The sequence below is a fragment of the Canis lupus genome, chromosome 3 (assembly GCF_011100685.1).
Source record: "Canis lupus familiaris isolate Mischka breed German Shepherd chromosome 3, alternate assembly UU_Cfam_GSD_1.0, whole genome shotgun sequence".
Taxonomy (NCBI): Eukaryota; Metazoa; Chordata; class Mammalia; order Carnivora; family Canidae; genus Canis; species Canis lupus.
Window position 1 is genome coordinate 930,360 of NC_049224.1, and position 15,649 is coordinate 946,008.

Sequence of the window (15,649 nt, forward strand, 5' to 3'; positions counted from 1 at the left end):
TAGACCTTACTGCAGTTCTCATTTCCTTACATTAATCTGTGACCTGGTGTCAATATTTCCTGGGACTTAATATATTTTAGTTGAAAAGAACTGTCTCGTGTCTTGTCTACTACTACAAGATGCGGAGTTCCACTTTTGGAAGGATCGTGAGGTCAGCAACAGAATTAACACGAGTCATAGTGTTTGGTAAGGAACCTGCCAAATTGCCATCCTGCAGCTGTTTGGAATGGTGAAGGGTCTGAAATTTTACCCTATTTGTTATTTCCCGGGTTGGTAACAGAAGACATGAAACTCAAGGGTTAGGATCAAAGGGCTTCATCACTCATGACAATAGCAGTGGCCAGACTATCGGCACGGGTTTCCTAAACCCCAGTTCCCACAGGTGGAGGGCCACAAAGGACACCAGGTGACATCTGCCCTCGCTCGCAGTGGGCCGGTGTGATACAGGAGGACTCTGAGGCCTAGGGAGGTCAAATCTTTTATAATAGGCAGTAAGGCTCCTGCTCTTTTCTCTAGAGGGAGACGCTGCTTCTATCTTTGAAGGCCGTCTGCTGTACGGGTATCCTTGAAGAGATCATCTGGGGCAGAGATAGTCCTCTGCTCACACGGTATTCTGAAACAAAGGGGACCCACAAATAATACTGTCCCCTACCCTTCATTTCTGTACTGCCTTGGCTTCTGGTGAATTTTCCCATGAGTGTGCCACTCCACCAACTACTCTGAGTAATCTGAGTGACACAGGCTGGGACCAAACTTGTCAAATAGTTGTAGAAAGTGATTTCCTTAAGGCCTCTATCATCAGGACTTCAACAGAATGAGGACATCCTGCGGTGCTAACTTCAGTTGTGCCCCCAGGGTCTCAGACCCACCTGGATTTGCAAATGCTATAAACCACTCCTGTCTGTTGTAGAAAGTCGGGTCATTTCTCATTAAATTTTTCTGGCCTGAGGCGCTAGTCCAGGTACAGCAGAATGTATTAGTGATTGGACGGACTCCATCTTGGCCTGCAAGGAGGAAGGAAGTCTGGGACCATTCTATCACCCGCACCAACACACCGATGCCGGCCTATGAATTCAGACTGACCCAGATGCCTTCCAGCACTAAAATGTTATCATTGATCAGTTTGGCTAAAGTCAGGAGAACTTTTTGTGTTGTCTTTTGTAATTGAAAGATCTCTGTTGTAGGGAAAACTCTCCCAAGGGGACCCATAAATAGCAAGTCCGTTCTCCCTCCGAGAATTTTCCCAGAGAAACTAAAAGTAGCCTTATTTTGGAGAGAACGTCACAGTTGTCTGAGGGCTACAGGATCTAGAGGTGGTGTTTCTTTAAACACTTTCAGGTCTCTTTTGACCATCTCTCAGGAGCAAAACATGTTTTAGAGAAGGAGGGAACGTCTTACCTGGCTTCCACAAAGAGGTACAGTCCTGGGGAAGGAACTGTTGTTTACGATCTCTGTGGCCCACCAAGTGGGACCTACTTCAGTCAGAGGCACAGCTTTGACAGTGTCTCCAGTGTGGCCTCCTAGCCAGCTTAGGGTTCCAAGTATACTTAAAGTAGTTGAGTACAATCTTTGTTTTTAGAGGAACTGCCTGAGGGAGTCCAACCTGGCCTATTTGTCCATGGCACCATGTACGTGGCATTTGTCCAACCCATCAAATTATTGAGTACTGGCCATGGTGGTGGGAGTGGTAAAGGGATCTGAAGGTACTGGCAGGTATTTGGGATGGAAAGTGCAGAAGCCGGGGCCTTCCCTTGCTGTTTCTGAGATTTCTCAATGAAGTGAAAGCATTGGTAACTAAATCATGGTCAGGATCGTCTAGTGGGGAATGGTGGACCCAGCAGCTAGGTAAATTGAAAATGCTTGCAGTACTCAGGGTGGGCTGCTCTAGGGCATTTCTCTTCCTAAGGAAGACTCCAGGGTGGTTCTGAAAGACAAAGATCACTAATGTTCCTCCTTCTCCTATACCTGCCCAGGTCTAATGCGTTCCTTTCTCTGAGGTGAGGGTTCTGGCTCCCCTTCCATTGCCAAAAAATCAGTATGCCTCATTGCAATAGAAATAATTCCAGAAATCTACTCTACTTCCAGTCATTCCTTCCTCACCCTTAGAACTTTCATCTAAAGGGTCTCAATGCAAGAAGGGGAAGAGTTGTAAAACTACATAGATGCTTTATGTCCATCACTTTGGCTTGCATGGCCCCTGGGCAAGCAGTGTACTCAACCAAATGGCCATTATCCTTATGATGTAGAACTATATCAAATCCACAAGAGAATCAGATGATGGCACCGGAATTAAATTGTCCACTGGGTCCCTTTTGTCTGTCTACCACCAGGAGGGTGTATCAACCATGTTGGCCTGAGGTTGCCATTAAGGGAAAGAAAGAAGTGGTCAATGTCTAGGAATGGTCAGGTTGGAATCACAAGTTTTCAAAATAGATCTGCATAGTACTCTGCCCCTTTCTTCCTGATTTTTACCCAGGAAATGTCTGAGAGAACATGATTCCTTTCTGAGGACAGCCACGTGTAGTGAACAAACTCCCTTGCTAAAGTGTATGGACCAGGAGATGAGACCGGCAGTCAAAAGTCTCTTATTGTTGTTGTTGTTTAAAGATTTTATTTATTTATTCATGGAGACACAGGGGGTGGGGCAGAGACACAGGCAGAGGGAGAAGCAGGTTCCCTGCACGGAGACCAGTGTGGGACTCAATCCCAGGACCTTGGGGTCACAACCTGAGCTGAAGGCAGACACTCAACCGCTGAGCCACCCAGTCGTCCCTCTTGGGGTTGTTTTTTCAGAAGGTTATTCCAAGATCCCATGATACAGGGTATCTATGGATGACAGAGCAAAAGACCCATCAAGTACCTTGACCACTGGCCTATTGTTGAGTTTTTTTGCAATAAAAGTCAAGTATTTTCAGACCCTGAAAAACTGAAAGCATGACACAGATTCATTTCAAGGGCTGCAGTGGTGCTACCAAAGTTGGCTGATGGGACTGGAACAGTAACACAGGAATCTGTAAAAGTGTCAGTGGTGGAGAGGAGTCACCAAGAGCCCCAAGAAGGAATATAAGGTACAATGTAGTCAGTCTGCAAGGAGCAGATGGAGTCAATTTGCATATGGTGTGGCCTCCTTCACTCTGAGAAACAGATCAACCTTTGGCACCAGTTACAACTCTGGCATGTAATAGCAGCCTTGGCTTCAGAAAAAAATGTACTTTTTGTTCAGTCTATGATAGTAGATGTATTGCCATATGTAGTAAGATCACGGATCTACACAAGTGGTAGCAGTCTGAGTGGTGCGGGCTCTACCAGCAGCTTGATTCTAGTTAGTCTCATAAAAGAAACTCACGCCCTACTGTGAGTTTCTATGTGAGTGACCCAGATGGTTGCCAATAGCTGGGTCATTGGCAATAGCCCAAGAGTGAACAAAAATAAAACAAGGTTCATCAAAGGGAATAGTGGTCAAAACTATAAGAAAAGCCTTGAGTCCTGCTCATTGAGGATGTGACCATGCCCACTTTTGGTTCTGCATGGATAGCACTGAGATTGAAATATCATAACAGCACAGGAAACACCATTTGGTTTTAGCTTAGCTGAGCCATCAGTGACCCAGGCCCCGTCATTTAGGGGAACCTCTATGCATTGAAGATTTCATTGGCTTAGTGGTTTTGCTTTAAACAGTATAAGGAGAAATAAAGTTTCCTCCACAAGGACAATTGCCATTTCTTCATATGAAGCCCAAATCCTTCTGGGCCAGGCAGACTGCATTCTTCAATATACCATTTCCATTTAACAAGTGAGGCTTCATGTGCCCTTCATACTTTGTTGTTGAGTCTGAGTCAGCCCACCTCAAAAATGGGATTATTAGTCTGGAGAGTTATAAGGCCTCCAAGGGTCAGGTGTTCAGTGTCAACAAGAGCCTGGTCGCAAGCTAATAGCTGCTTTTCAAATGGGATCCAACCAGTAGCCTTGTCAGGGAAATGATGAGTCTAGAACCACAGGGGTGTTTCTAGGTGGAGGCTTCTAGTAGCAAAATGATCAGTCACAGAGACTTGTACTTAATGGCTTAAAAGGGCCATTAAGGTTGTTCAGCTCTGCTTGGGATGGGCTCAAGAAATGGTTGAATAGTAATTGATATGTTTCATTTGTACTACTTTACATGCAGCTCTTCCCCATCAGGAAAATTCCTTCTGGCACTTAAGAAACTGGGAAGTGTAAGTATATGACATCAGTTCTTGAGATAGTCTCTCAGATGTGAAAGCAGCAACAGCAGTACATTGAATTGGTTCAAAGGGCACCACCCATAAAGTCACATTAGCTTCCCTTCCCCGCAGTAGGCCCTACCGAATCCTTATTAATAGAATCCTGATGCCCCCGCCCCTCATGGCATTGGTAGGCAGCAAATTGTTTCCTGAATCCAGCGGAACCATAAAAGTTTGAGTCCTTTTCCTCTCTAAAACTCCCCAGTATACTCAAATGGATGTATGTAACCATTGGAGACCAAGTGATCTGGCCACACCCATAATCATACTTTCTCTTAAAATAGCTTAGGCTCGAGGGAAAAGGAGAGATCAGGGGCATGGAGAGCAAGAATGGCTCTGTGCCAATACATTGGTGCAGTCACTCTCAGCTTAGAGTAGGTGGTGGTGGCTCATGGATCAATCAAATGAACTTCTGATGTTTTGGGGCCTGTCTAAAGCTCTGGATCAGAAGATGAGATCCACATCTGAGTCATCTATTTCAATGTTGGATACCTCTTGACTCAGAAGTGACGGTCACATTGGTTTTTGGCATAAGATTTCCACTCTTTGCCTGAGTGGGGCTTGATTCTTTGAGTGGCACTTTTTTTTTTTTTCAAGAAGTCCACCTTAATCTTGGGCATTTGCAGCTCCCTTGTCCTGATGACATCCCTGAAGCTTTCACTGGATTTGACATAAGATCTAGGAGATTTTTCTAGGGCTAATCATAAGAATTGATCTAGATTATTTTGGGTAAGTTACTCTGTAAAGAGGTCCTTCATCAGCATTGTAAACTCAATCCAGGGCAGTAAGAGCCAATACACGTAGTAGTCGATAACTCAGCTATGACTTCCTATGGGAGTTTGTCCAGCCTGTGGCATAGCATGTGGGTGAGGTAGCTGAGTTTAAAGGGACAGGAATGGCTTGGACTAATTTAGTAGGTATTTGACATCCAGGTCCTTTCCCATTTAACAAAGAGGATTTGGGCAGCCCGAGTGGCTCAGCAGTTTAGCGCCACCTTCGGCCCAGGGCCTGATCCTGGAGATCCGGTATTGATTCCCACGGGCTCCCTGCATGGAGCCTGCTTCTCCCTCTGCTTGTGTGTGTGTGTGTGTGTCTGTCTGTCTGTCTCTCTCTCTCTCATGAATAAATAAATTAATTAATTAATTAATAAAAAGAGGATTAGCAAGATGAATGGGATGATCAGGTAAGGAGCTGAGTTCAGGTAAGGTCTAGACTCCCCAGGTCAGACACCAGGTATTTATTAGGTATTTGCTGAGTTCATTCACTGTGAGACAAGAATTTGATGGGAGAACTAAGCTAAGAAGACATGAAGAGTGGACGTAAAGGGGCAGAATCTGGAATCAAAGGTCAAAAACCCAAAGGGAACTTGATATGTGAGGGTACAGGTTGGGAAGAAGCCAGAAGTATCAAGAAATCCTGTCTTTATGGGTCAGTGGGTGTCAAACTATCTTTGGGGAACAGGTTCAAGATAATCATCTCTCATTTGGTCTTCTGAAATAGTCTTAGCTAGTTTCTCTGACTCCGGGCTCTTCCTGCCAATTCCTTCTCCACCTGGCTGCCAGAGTTCCATTTAGGAAATACAAATCTGATTATGTCAATACACTGCTTGAAAACCCTTCTTCGGATTCCCTCTGCAAAAGGAGAGTTTAAACTCTTTTGCATGACATTTAATGTCCTTCACAAGCAGGACAGTCTGCTCTGCAACCTCATCCCTGTGTCTCTCCAACATGTACCCAATGTTCTAGCCACACAGAATTATATGTTTTTCCCCAAATACACCGTCCTCTTTCATGCCAGTTTGCCTTCATTTCCTTACCTTGAAAGACCTTGTCTTTGCCTGGAATACTACTAGGTTCAAGCCCAGCTGTCTTCCCCTCCATACAGCTTTCTAATCCTCAGGCTGGGCCCCCACAGTATCGTATGCACATTGATTATGATGCCCTGTTGGTACAGTGTCTATGTCTGTGCTGCTCACCAGACTGTGACCTTCTTGAGGTAAATTGTCTTATTGATTATGCCCAACCTTGGCATATAGTAGGCACTTATTCAATATTTGTTGAATGCATTAATGTCTTTATGGAGCACCAAATTGTTTCCTTAAAGCAATAAGTATTTCATTTTATCATGTTAAAAATTAGATGAGGGCCCAAGACTCTGGATTATTGTGAATAATAACACCAATCCATCAAGTATAATATTAATGACTTTATATTAGATATCCATTTTTCATTTCCAAAGCAATCAACAGTAACTGCTGTAATTAAGCACTCTAATCTTTAAGGTTATTAAGTGTGAAATTAAGCTGAAGTCATCCAAGGGACAGCAGGTGAACATTGTTTTAGGAAATGAATGTTTGTATGTTTTTTTAAAGAGACACACAGGTCATAGTATATTAATTGCATTTTTTCCTAGAATACTCTTACCATGTTCCCCAAATACACCACATCTCCCCTACCCACACACACATACATACCTGTCAACCTTTCTCTTCGCCTATTGCCTACAAAACAAATATCCAAAGGTAATAGATTTTGTGTCAACTTACCCATAAATACAAAAGATACTCACGTGAGCACTATTTGGAATGTTTTCTGAAAAGACCTTTGCAAAACCTACTTCTTGTGAACTTGGTACTGTATTGAATCTCTAGAGGGTGCGCAGTGTTTATTCAGTCTGAAGGGCAGCTGACATGGCCACACTGAGAAGAGGAGAGCAAATAGAAAACCTTGTCACTTTGGGGGAGTAGCTTGGTTTCTCCATATCTTAGGCATAAGGTGGCCATTTTGAAAAAAAAAAAAAAAAACACTGACTCTGCCAGCAACTCTTGTCTTCATTCATGCTAAGTATTACGGAAGTGGAATTAAGAACAATTTTAGCATCCCGAAACAACCCTTCTGGTGGTAACGCATTGACCTTAAGGGTTCCCTGACACCAAACCACAAGTACATGTAGGAAGCAAACCAAAAGTGTTCATCTCTCATGTTGGTAAATATGATGCAGTAGTGCCCATTCTTCCACTCGTAAAGCTTTATTATCCTTATATATTTAGACTGAAAATAAACCTTCTATGTATATGGAAGAGACTACCAATCAATCATGACATTTTCCCACTGAACCTGGGAAAGCCAGCCGCTAACAAGCAATCGGAATTGGCTTTCAAGAAAGCATACATTTTCTATTTTTATTCTAATGCATAAGAATACATCTTCAAATGAGAAAATAAATCCTAATTACTGTGAAGGAAATTCAACAAATAGTAATCGGATATCGGAACGTATTTTGAACATGGACTCATTCAATATCCATTTCAGCCCTCTTCCAGCTTGTCGTCTTCCACTAAATAGTCTGGAAAGCTAAAATTGTACTTCCAAAACCCCTCTGATTAGAACACAGCCATGTGACCTGGGTGCCACCAATCAGTTGGCCTTAGGGGAGACTTGAATATTAAAGTGAGAAACTTGGGGCTATAGCCCTGGAAAGATGGTTATCCTTTTTAAGATTTATTTATTTATTTTAGGGGAGAGGGTAGGGAGAGAGGGAGAGAGAGAATCTCCAGTAAACTCCCTGCAGAGTGAGGAGCCTAACACAGGGCCTTGTCCCATGACCTTGAGATCATGACTGAGCCAAAATCAAGAGTCGGATGCTCAACTGACTGAGCCACCCCAGCAACCCGTAAAAGAAAATAGTTCTAATATACACAGTTGAGTTAGAAAGTGCTTCTTCTGGAATTGCTGTGGTAGGAGTTGTGGTGTCCTACGTCAGCATGCTCGGTGCTAAGTGTTGGGCTGCAGTTGCACTGGTTTATTAGAACAGTCTATGGCATGAACTGGGCATTTTCCCTACCTTCATTGTTCCTGGCTACGTAATATCCAAGCCTGCCTCTCCAGCCCTCCTGGAGATTTGTGAACTACCAAAAATCCCTTCTGTTTCAACAAATCAGAGTAGTCTCTATTGTTTGTAATTGAGAATTCTATGTAGGTCCTTGTGAACCACTCACATACATATACCCCCCTGTTCTTTGGTATGTCATGGATACAGAGGTATACATTAAACACAAAAAGAAAAAAAAACATGTCACTGAAATTGTGGAGGTAAAATAGAAAGTGCATAGGGAGATATGGGAAATAATGGGGTCAAAGTCTGTAGGGATGGCCCTGCGCTAATCTCCCACCCCAGATACTCATCAAAGTGTTCGCAGCTGAGAACAAGAGGGAGAAATAAATGAGCAACTTACTTCAGTGTGAACATTTCTGGCTGGGCCTCCTGAAAACACAGAGCAGTTCTGAGCTTTATTTATTTATTTTTTTAACCATTAAGTGTCAAAGGATCTAACATTAATATTCTTGAGCATTTATAATAGAATAATAAAGCAGTTTAATGCGAAGGGAAAGTATATTCTGCATAATAACAGTGTAATACAACATCATGTCCTCAACTCTGACTCAGAGAGGAAACAGTTAATGAGGAGACTTCGGTCTCTTCTCCGATTATGAATTACCTCAAGCACAACATACGTGGGAAAACAAATAATAGACATCACACATTTTTTGAACTGTTCATAACACTTTACATAAAGACTTAACCTTATTCCTTTTCTATTATTTTATTTTAGTTAATGTACACCCGGTGCATTCAAGGCTGTAGAACTGGAACACAGGGCGCTAAACCTACCCGGAGAAGACTGTAAACAGTAAGTGCAAAAATTATGTGTGGAATTCTATACACCGTTGAAATACGAGATCCAGCTTTGATGAACTGACTACACTCAAATATGGAATGTGATAGCCTTCACATAAAAATTCTGTTAAACTCCCTAAAAGGATTGTATGTTCACCAATTTTCACACATCTGCCATCCATCCATCATCCATCCATCCATCCATCCATCCATCCGTTTCTCTACATAGAAAGCACAGTGTGCTGGAGAGAACACAGGCTTTGAAATAAAATACAACTGTGCTGCCGTTTACTAGCCCTGTGCCTGTGATCATGTTACTCGATTTCTCTGTGCATCATTGCATAATGGAAGGAATAATAGTAATAATAATACTTTACAGGGTTTAGATCTTAATAAATATTATTTCTTTTCCTCTAATTGCTACCCCCCACCTCTGGCCCCTTAGACTTTATAGAAAATAAGGACTCATTTCATTAATATATTAACCAATTTTAAAAAGTAAGTATTTATATGCACGCATGTGTTTATTTTTATGTATAGATACATGACACCCTAAAAGTAAATTCACAAAATACTTAAAAATACGTTTGTAACTAGGAAACATCTATTAAGAACATTATTGATTTTGCTCCTCTTTGTCATCTGACATCACTGAGTAATGATTTTAGCAGATTAAGAAAGAATTTGAGTTTTTTTTAACTCAGAGACCATATTGAATTACTCTGGACCTTGCCTAGGAAATGTAAAACCATAAGAATTAAATGATATTTTGAAACTCAAAAGCTTTGTCTGTGATTGGCAGACAAGTTAGACTATACTCTTGTGAAGAGAGCTCATTTAGACATTTTTCATTAACAATGGAATTTTAAATAATCCTGGTTAATGAATAGTCTTATATATGTCTGATTGTCAGTTTACCAACATGACACACATTTGGATATGGATGGTGTATATGGAAATGGTCTTATTGAACTGTTTCTAGCATTCTATTTTAATAATTAGACATTCTCCATCCTTAGAGAAAAAGTGTATTTAGACAAAAATAAAAGAATATACATGAGTGTTGCAACTGAAGTCAGAATTTAGGTTCGTTCCAGTCGGTAGGGGACAGAGCTGGATTGAATAATAGAAGGACAAGGATATGTGTGAACATACACAGTTTTCCGTTTTATATTTTACTTAATTCTTTTTTAAGATTCTAGTTCTCTGCTGGAATTTAAATCTAAATCTCTTGTCATGTATTTTTTTGTACATCCTAATGACGAGTGTTTTATAGTCTGTCCCGTAGCTCTGATATCTGGATGTCCTGCGGATCAGTTTCTATCACTTTTTCTCTTATTGATCTGGGCTGTTTGATCTGGTCACCCGGGACGCCTGGCGTGTGTTCTATTATCATTATTATTACATGGTGGACCACGTCTAGGAAAGTCGTGGAGAGGATTTCAGACTCTGAATGATTTTAGGTTCCCACAGAGAGTGTTTGCTTTAGACTCAGGCAGGTGGTCAGGTTAGGGCAGGTCACCCCTGCAGCCTGCAGGAAACGGGCAACTGCGGGCCAGTCCCTGTAGGGACCGCTCTCCTCCCTGCGGCTTCACCCGTGGCTCTGGTCCCCCAGGGCCCAACGGAGGGCCTTTCCTCCTCCGGACGCCGAGCTCTGGTCCCCCCCCTCCACGAAGCCCTCACGGCTCTGCACAGCCTCCTGCACAGCCTCCCGGCCTCCAGGGGATGTCCTGCGAACTCTCTGTCCTTTGAGGGCAGAGAAACACCGAATGTTGGGCTCCCTCTTCTACGCCTTCCTTCCCTCCAGGGTCTTGGACTCTCAAGTCTGCATGACCCAGCTGGTTCTCTGGTGCCGTCAAAGAGCTCATTTCCATTTTTTCCCCAGATTTTCTAGTTGTTTTCAACGGGAAAAATTGGTCTGAAAGGAGCTAATCCATCCTAGCTGGGAGTCGCCTGTGCTTCTGTGTGTATTCGTCGGTACAAAGGCAACTCCTGCTAACACAGAATGTGATTAACCAATGTTAAAATTAATTGTGGTTTAAGAATAATAAAAGGTGCATTTAAATAAATGCATACAGAACACATTTCAAGTGTTTTCATAGTGGAAGAGGTGGTTGGTGCTGTGTGGAAAGCAACATAACCTGCATTGATATTGTTGCAGCGTGGCATCATGCTCTACTGTCAAAAAACTATCTAGACATTTCTTCCTCCTGTCCACAGCCTCTTGTGAGTCCTAAGCCACGGCCGGGCACATAGTGAAGGCGCGAGGGAGCGGAGAGAGGGGCTGCCAGTACCAGGGCTGGGACTAGGATGCGGAGTCCATTAGGCGAGGAGAGAAAGGCACAAAAGGACACATGGAACTAGAATTACATCTCTGACCTCCTTGCTTCCTGTTTTGATATGTTCAAAAAAAAAAAAGCTCAAATATTAATAACAGCCTTACTGTTGGCATTTGTTTTTGTCAAGAAATTTCTTTGATGTTTTCCATTCTTAAATACTTCTTCTTGATTTGTTTCACATATTCGGATTCAGATTTAGAAGTATAAGTATATCGTTAAATGTGATTACATTAGTGACTTTAGGATTACATTAAATCTATTTTAGAACACATTTGTAAATTTTTCTTTTTTCACATATACATGCACGATTTAAGCAATGCATTTAAGCCCAAGCAAGGAGTTGACTTTTTTAAAAGAAGGGTGTGACAAGATGGAACTAAAAATGTGTGTATCAGAAGCCACGTTTCATATCTCACGGTCTCAAGTGAGTCATTAGATCAGTGTCCGGATCAGGAATATATAAATAATATGACAGAGAAAGCACATGAGTCTGACAGGGGGACTGCCACCCCGCACAACTCCAGGAGGCACAGTCATGCTGCGTGCATGACGTCTTCTGAAGCATTGCAGGCACACGCCCCGTGTCTGAGGCTGGCATCCAGGCTCTGGCTCTCAGGCCTGACTGTCCACTGGAATCCCCTAGGGAGCTTTTCAAAAATACTGACTCCAGACCTACTCATCAGAATCTGAAAGACTGGGACCCGCATAACTCTGTATTTTTAAAACTTACCCAGTTGTTTTTGCAGCGCAACCAAGTTTGGAGACTTCTTTCTGATCGAATTCATTCCCACCTCTGTTTCTAAAACGCTGTTACAGATTTAGATTTTCTTGTCCTCAGACTTCACCTTCAATTAATGGCTTTTTTCATCATATCTCAATAATCCATTTTAATCCTTGGCAACTCTTATCACAAAAAATTTTTATAACTTATCTAATAACATTCAGATGGAAATTAAGCCCCCCTTTTTTAGTCTTTTAATAAAACAATGAAGGAAGACAGATCACACTTCTATAATTTATTTTTAAATATGAAATATTTTAAGTATGTGGAGAATCACATGTGAATAAAATTTCCATCCATTATTGTATATTTATTCTTTTATTTCTAGCCTTTTTTTTAAGTTTGTGAGTAGGCTTTTAGTTATGTAGAAATCTAGAAATATAATATCTTCATGCTGAATTGACCTTTCTAAAGAATAAATTCTGTCCTTCGTATTTCTAATAATATTCCTATCTTAAATTTGTACTTGTTATTTATACCTACTTCAACTTTTTTTTTTAGTGTTTTCATGGTATATTCTTTCCATCCTTTTATTTCTGGATTGTTATATTAATATTTTATTCTTATAAAGTCTGATAATTTTAGGTGGTTAATTGGAAATATTTAGACCCTTTACATATAATGGAATTATAATACATTCGATTTAAATCTATCACCTTACTGTCCTTGGGGATTACCAGTTTTTGTGCTTTCTTGCTTTCTTTTGGGTTAATTATTTTTTGTCATTATGTTTTCCTTTTTCTTCGTTTACTGATTGTATATTTTTTGTTATTACTTTAGTGTACTGTAGATACTATGAAAGGCACTTAGACTTAGTAGAGTCTGTCATAAGTTAGTAATTTTAGCACCTCTCAGAGAGTAAAAGGAGCTAATATAATAATACTTTAAATCCATTTACCCACCTTTTACCTTTTTACTATTATTGCTATGTATTTTCAATTTATATAATTTTAATGTCACAAGACATTACTGTCAGTGGTTTAAACATCTATAGTCATTTAGATCAATCTTCTTACACTTTCTGGAGCTCTTCAGTCTTTCATGCAATACCGGGCCTCCATGCAGCATTATTTTCCTGTTGCTTAAAGACATTTTTGGGTATTTCTTTCTATGGGGGCCTGTTGGCAATGAAGTCTTTCAGTTTATATTTATTTGAGAAGACTATTTTTTCATTCCAAAATTATTTTTTGAAAGAAATGTTTTTAAGACATTTTAAAAAATAATCTTTTGGTGAATCTTTTTACTGATTATAGGATTGCTTTTTCTTTCAGTTTTAGCGAGATGTAATTGACATACAACACTGTATGAATTTAAGGTGTACAGCATAATGACTTGGCTTACACTGTGAAATTATTACCATAATAAGTGAATCCATCACCTCATACAAATACAAAAAAAAAGGGGTTTTTTTTTCCTTGTGATAAGAACTTTTAGGATTTACTCTCCTAGAAATTTTCAAATATATCATACAGCAGTGTCAACTGCGGTTATCATGTTATACGTTATATCCCTAGTACTTATTTATCTTAAAATTAGAATTTGGTACCTTTTGGCCACCTTCATCCAATCCCCCTGCTTCTTCCAGAAACCAAAAATCTGATCTCTTTTGTTTTTAGATTTCACATATTACAGTCATACAATATTTGTCTTTCTCTTATTTCACTGAGCATAATACGATCAAGGTCCTTCCATGTTGTTGCAAATGGCAGGATTTCCTTCTTTTTTACAGCTGAATTGTATCCCATTGCACATATACATGCACCATAATTTCTTCATTCATTTGTCAGTGGTCACTTAGGTTGTTTCTGTGTCGTGGCTATTGTAAATAATGTTGTCTTACTATTGCCCCTTTGAAGGCCATATGTCTTTTTCATCTAGCTGCTTTTAAAATTATTTTCTTTGTCTTTGATTCTCAGTAGTTTTGCTCCACTGTGACTAGATGCGGTTTTCTTGACCTTATCTTGCTTGGTGTTTATAAATCTTCTTGGATCTGTGGCCTGATATGTATTTTCTGTTCATTATTCTGTGTCTGCTTCAGTTTCGATCTTTTTTAGCTGATCCATCTTCTATGTTACTGTGTTCCGTCTAAACTTCAAAACCCAATCTTTGGTTTCTTTATTTCAGCGATTGTATTTTTCAGTTTTAGAATTTCCATTCGATTTTTCATACTCTCTGGTGAGAAATTAATTTTCTTTTCCATTTTCATCAACATATTTATAATAGCTTTTAAAAATCTTTGTACAATAATCCTTGTATGCCTGGTAATCTTCTTTGATAATCAAGGCTTTTGGTTATATAGGTTGTAGACAGTTTTCTTTCTCTAAAATCTAAAGAAATTCTTTCTTTAAAATCTCTAAATCTTTCTCTAGTAATCTTCTAGAGAAGATTACTTTTCTTCTAGAGAGAAATTAGAATAAAAGTTATCTCGATCCAATAAAATATGGAGATGACTTGGGTTTTAGACTTGTCAATTTCCAACTTTTTTTTTACTAGTGCATAGGTTTACTGGTTCTCAACTGTCAACTGGAAGCCTGGATATTTTTAATCAACCATATCTTCCTTGGTAGATCCTGGACTGAAATTCTTGTCTCTGTAGCCTACGAGAGTGGAATCTATGGTGTAGCAGGTTTCTGCTTGGTTTCTTTCCAGTTTTGCCCTCACACAGTTTCATATATGGCAAATGCTCAAGGGCAAAACTCAACTGATGATTGGATTGACTTTTCTAAAGTCCCTTGATAGGTTCAAATCCTTTCCCGCAGGCTCAGTTCCTTTAGTATTCCACTCTCCATTTTTCTTTACCACATTCTTTTCACTTTTTTTCAACAATCTCCATACCCGCCCCCCCCACTGACTTCAAAGCCTATTACTCCTTTTGTACTCACTATTCCTCACTTCCTACTGTCTACTTACCAGCATCCCAGTGTCCACAGACCAACCCATTTTCCCTCATTAACCCCTAGAAGAATTTGCCTTCCAATTCTTTATACATACCTCCATTTCCTTCAGACTTTCCAAGTCTCTTTGACCATTTCTTTAAATTCCAGTCTTTCCCAGCAGATAGTGAGGGGGTTGTTTGGCATCAGTACCCCCAAAAGTCCTGCAAAGTACCTAGCACTGTCTGATACACAGTAGCTACTCAACAAATATCTGTTCTTTGGACAAGTTAATGAATGGCAGACAGTGTAAATTTCTAGGCCTGCGGAGCCCTTTACTTCAAATATTTCTCAAAGGGCAGCCGGAGTGGCTCAGCAGTTTAGTGCTGCCTTCAGTCCAGGGCCTGACCCTGGAGACCCAGGATCGAGTCCCGCGTCCCTGAATGGAGCCTGCTTCTCCCTCTGCCTGTGTCTCTGCCTCTCTCTTTCTCTCTGTGTCTCTATGAATAAATAAATAAAATCTTAAAAAAATATATATTTCTCAAAGATGAGCCGAAATCAATCAAAAAGAAAGTTATGGAAGCCAGTGGAGAGGAAAAAAAATTGTTCTGTCTTCGCCTTTTCTTGATTATTACGCTTTAGAATGGTAATTATTTTCACTTTATTATATCCCATAATATATCCTGATACAAGAATGAATGAGAAATCTTGTTTGAATGT

General features: G+C 40.4%; 1 protein-coding gene across 1 annotated transcript in view; it reads left to right on the forward strand.

Moving 5' to 3' along the window:
* The window catches only part of NREP (neuronal regeneration related protein), a 137,524-nt gene that overhangs the window by 46,353 nt on the left and 75,522 nt on the right, over positions 1 to 15,649 (forward strand). The window contains exon 2 of the transcript XR_005356499.1: positions 8,872 to 8,949. The gene's annotated coding sequence lies outside the window, so the exon portion shown is untranslated. The remainder of the gene's footprint in view (positions 1 to 8,871; positions 8,950 to 15,649) is intronic.